The sequence below is a fragment of the Salvelinus namaycush genome, chromosome 17 (assembly GCF_016432855.1).
Source record: "Salvelinus namaycush isolate Seneca chromosome 17, SaNama_1.0, whole genome shotgun sequence".
Taxonomy (NCBI): Eukaryota; Metazoa; Chordata; class Actinopteri; order Salmoniformes; family Salmonidae; genus Salvelinus; species Salvelinus namaycush.
The window spans coordinates 23,984,194-23,989,374 of NC_052323.1; positions in this window are offsets into that span (position 1 = coordinate 23,984,194).

The window sequence follows — 5,181 nt, forward strand, 5'->3', positions numbered from 1 at the left end:
TCAGCTGCTTCAAACAAAACACAGTGACTTCCGGTCAGGAATTTTCTGCGCCTTCAGTAGGACACAATATCCCGAGAGGATCCCTATGATAGATGCTTCAGGTTGTTTTAGCGTTCATAGCAATGGTTATTAACTGTACTGCAGGAATGGAACGTAAATCACAGAAAATAGATGTAGTGGTGGCAGCTGCAGAGAAGTACTTGCAGGGTTGGGGAGTAACTGATTACATGTTATCCGTTACATGTAAGGGATTACAAAAAAATGGTAACTAATATTTTACGTTACCAGCAAAAACATTATCAGATTAGATGCTTTTGAAAAACTAGATCATTACTTCGAGGATTACTTATAAATTCAGAGGATGTTTGCGAAAAACAATCTTTGTAACTTTTCTGTTTTCTCAATGACATTCAAATCAGCATTGAAAAAAGGCGCAAATTTAAGTTTGTTCCACCTGAGCGAGTCTGACCACAAGTCATTGACCACTATGATGACACACCAAATGTATTTGATGGATCGCGGGAAAAGAGCAGCAATAGGCTTTTGTAGGCTACATTCTGAGCTATGTCTTCCAATGTTGCGACTTCGGTCGGCATCCAAAGACGATCAAATTTGAATAAACGCTTGGTAAGGCTGACAGCAGTGGTGTAGTCTACGGCGATACGGATATCACAAATTATTAGTGGTGGGAAAAGTACTCAATTGTCATACTTGAGTAAAAGTAAATTTACCTTAATAGAAAATGACTCAAGTAAAAGTGAGTCACCCAGTAAAATACTACTTTTGTAAAAGTCTAAAAGTATTTGGTTTTAAATGTACTTAAGTATCAAAAGTAAAAGTATAAATAATTTAAACTTCCTTATATTAAACAAACCAGACGGCACAATTTTCTTGTTTTTATTTTATTTACGGATAGCCAGGGGCACATTCCAACATAATTTACAAACAAAGCATTTGTGTTTAGTGAGTTCGCCAGATCAGAGGCAGTAGGGATGGCCAGGGATGTTCTCTTGATAAGTGTGTGAATTGGACCATTTTCCTGTCAAAATGTAACGAGCACTTTTGGGTGTCAGGGAAAATGCATGGAGTAGAAAGTACATTGTTTTCTTTAGGAATGTAGTGAAGTAAAAGTTTCCAAAAATATAAATAGTTAAGGACAGATATCCTCCAAAACTACTTAAGTAGTACTTTAAAGTATTTTTTAAAAGTACATTACACCACTGCTTATTATTGATATCTACATAGCGCATTGATGTGAATCACACTGCTGCTCTCTCATTTAGCTATTTGCGCCTTACAGATTGTGGTTGTTGTGGATGGCTGTTCACAAATCTAAATGTGTATTTGAACCCAACAATGGTTCAATTCAAGAAGTTTAAGCTGCCTATAGATCATTGTTTTTTTTTAAATGCCCTCTTCAACAGCTGAATAGTGTGGATCCAAGCCTATTGAATAAATGTGGGGCTTTTTTGCTCAATCTAATTTATGCTGATAAAAAAAATTATCCATTGGCATAATGGACACATGCTCAAACTTGCACACTTTTGATTGACTTAAAGTGGCAATCTGTAGTTGCTACATCCATATTTGGACTTATACATTATAAACTGCTCAAAAAAATAAAGGGAACACTTAAACAACACAATGTAACTCCAAGTCAATCACACTTCTGTGAAATCAAACTGTCCACTTAGGAAGCAACACTGATTGACAATAAATTTCACATGCTGTTGTGCAAATGGAATAGACAACAGGTGGAAATTATAGGCAATTAGCAAGACACCCCCAATAAAGGAGTGGTTCTGCAGGTGGTGACCACAGACCACTTCTCAGTTCCTATGCTTCCTGGCTGATGTTTTAGTCACTTTTGAATGCTGGCGGTGCTTTCACTCTAGTGGTAGCATAAGATGGAGTCTACACCCCACACAAGTGGCTCAGGTAGTGCAGCTCATCCAGGATGGCAGTGCAGCTCATCCAGAAGGTTTGCTGTGTCTGTCAGCGTAGTCTCCAGAGCATGGAGGCGCTACCAGGAGACAGGCCAGTACATCAGGAGACGTGGAGGAGGCCGTAGGAGGGCAACAACCCAGCAGCAAGACCGCTACCTCCGCCTTTGTGCAAGGAGGAGCACTGCCAGAGCCCTGCAAAATGACCTCCAGCAGACCACAAATGTGCATGTGTCTGCTCAAACGGTCAGAAACAGACTCCATGAGGGTGGTATGAGGGCCCGACGTCCACAGGTGGGGGTTGTGCTTACAGCCCAACACCGTGCAGGACGTTTGGCATTTGCCAGAGAACACCAAGATTGGCAAATTCGCCACTGGCGCCCTGTGCTCTTCACAGATGAAAGCAGGTTCACTGAGCACATGTGACAGACGTGACAGAGTCTGGAGACACCGTGGAGAACGTTCTGCTGCCTGCAACATCCTCCAGCATGACCGGTTTGGCGGTGGGTCAGTCATGGTGTGGGGTGGCATTTCTTTGGGGGGCCGCACAGCCCTCCATGTGCTCGCCAGAGGTAGCCTGACTGCCATTAGGTACCGAGATGAGATCCTCAGACCCCTTGTGAGACCATATGCTGGTGCGGTTGGCCCTGGGTTCCTCCTAATGCAAGACAATGCTAGACCTCATGTGGCTGGAGTGTGTCAGCAGTTCCTGCAAGAGGAAGGCATTGATGCTATGGACTGGCCCGCCCGTTCCCCAGACCTGAATCCAATTGAGCACATCTGGGACATCATGTCTCGCTCCATCCACCAACGCCACGTTGCACCACAGACTGTCCAGGAGTTGGCAGATGCTTTAGTCCAGGTCTGGGAGGAGATCCCTCAGGAGACCATCCGCCACCTCATCAGGAGCATGCCCAGGCGTTGTAGGGAGGTCATACAGGCACGTGGAGGCCACACACACTACTGAGCCTCATTTTGACTTGTTTTAAGGACATTACATCAAAGTTGGATCAGCCTGTAGTGTGGTTTTCCACTTTAATTTTGAGTGTGACTCCAAATCCAGACCTCCATGGGTTGATAAATTTGATTTCCATTGATAATTTTTGTGTGATTTTGTTGTCAGCACATTCAACTATGTAAAGAAAAAAGTATTTAATAAGAATATTTCATTCATTCAGATCTAGGATGTGTTATTTTAGTGTTCCCTTTATTTTTTTGAGCAGTGTATATATATCCATTGATTATTGAAGAATGTAACTTATAAATGCCTCATGAGTTGAGTTTAACTGTCACACTCCCAGAACCCAAAATATAAGCTTGTTTTTTTCCAAAGTTTGTAAACATTGTAAATGTAACAAACACTGTATAGCCTCATAACATGGTTAAAATAATCATGCTGATATCATGGATGGTCAGTCCTTGCATCCATAGCTCTGTCTATTAATCTGAGAGTGGTTACATTTCTGCCCATCCCTCAGCTTTTTACCAAAACAGAGGCGGGTTGGTGTTTTGTTATTATTATACATGTGGATTTACCTTTTAAACAGCTGCATATTAGTATTGGTATCAAATTGGTATCAAAGTGTCGCCAACTAAAAGGTAAACAATAGGCCTATAGCAAATGCAGCATATGGCATTCATTTTTCACATGTAAATAGCACTTTTCAGTAGTGCTCAAAGCATGCCATTCCATGAGCACACCATTTATTTTTTCAACTTGAATCAATGAGCCCAATCAGTCGACCATGACAACAAAATCATAAACAACAGAGTAGGGCTGGCTAATAAGTCCTTAGTTTTGGGGTCATGCTCAGGTAAAACAATTTGGCTAATCTATACTTCCATATTCCCAAATCCTATTCTTGAAGATCATGGGGTATAACTTTTATTGGAATGACTGGAGTTCTGACTTCAGAAGTTACAGGGTGTGTTGAGTGGCGGTGTCCGTTTGCCTGGTGTAGGACCATAACGGGTTAATATTAGTGGAATATGGTGGAGGATTTTTAATAAGGGTAGGGTAAGTTTCTTCCTCATTTTGTGTCACAAAGTATAATGGATTTATACACCAGTCCAGTTGGTGGCGGTAAAATGCAACATATTGGATGCCATCCGCCACAAAATATCATTGAAGAAAAGAAGGACACACCCAAATACAGTACGTATGAACACAGATTGAACAATGAGACAGATATTTGGCCGGAAGTATAAATGTGAAGCATCCGCTTCGCGTTTACACTCACTACCACATGTGGTAGTAAGTTTTGTAGACTTCACCCTTTGCAAAAGTTTAGGAGTGCAAAGGCGAATTGCACACGCGCCCTTGACAAAGGAGGCGTTCCCTAACGGAAATATGCAGATGTATGCTAGAACGCGCCAATAGGATCTCGCTAGCTCGTGCTTGGCTCTGCCCACCTTGCTTGTTCTGCCCACTATGACTAATTTATTCCCATTGGAAACCATTGGTTTAGTTATAAAAAATATTTGGTATGAAGATAGGCAGAAACTGCTTCTCCAATAGATATCCCCGATCACACTTGTAGGCGATGTGATGGCGACGTTGACTTCGATATACTTGATTTGACGAAAATGAAAACGTGTCAGTTTGTCACTTTCACGTGGTTGGAGTAATACAATGTTCAACTACTTACGATATTGGATCGAGTCTAGGTTTTGCTTTAGATTGAGAGAAAATGGACAAATAAGGAAGAATTTTCCACTTTCTCTCATTGACTTCTCAAAACCGAAACTCTGGCTTGGTCTGTTTAGCAAGCGTTCACGGATGTCTCTCGTGTTGCGCCTCTGGGTTTAGAAGCTCTGTAACACGTGTTGGAACGTTCAGATAGAAATGTGTTATGTAGAACAAACATGCCTCTATACAAGAAATCCTGTAGGCTCTAATTATGGCATTACTATCTGCAACGTTCGAGAACGTTTTGGCAAATAAACATGTTCATCTTCAATCCTTAGTCTATTACTGTCAATGGTTCAACCCGTTGACATCTAAGTTTCCATGTGGTTCGTTAAACATAAGCTGTCAACCCAATTGTCATAAATGACCATTCTTTAATAGTAGGAATATTAATACTATAAGGACAATCTATGTCAGTGTTCCATTCTCAGACTACATATATGCCATGGATCAAACCACTATTCATCACTCACTATCATATTCAGTCTGATAAAGTAGCACACCAATGTTTATGGAGATGTGTTGGGTGGAGAGAAAGAAAGACAGGAA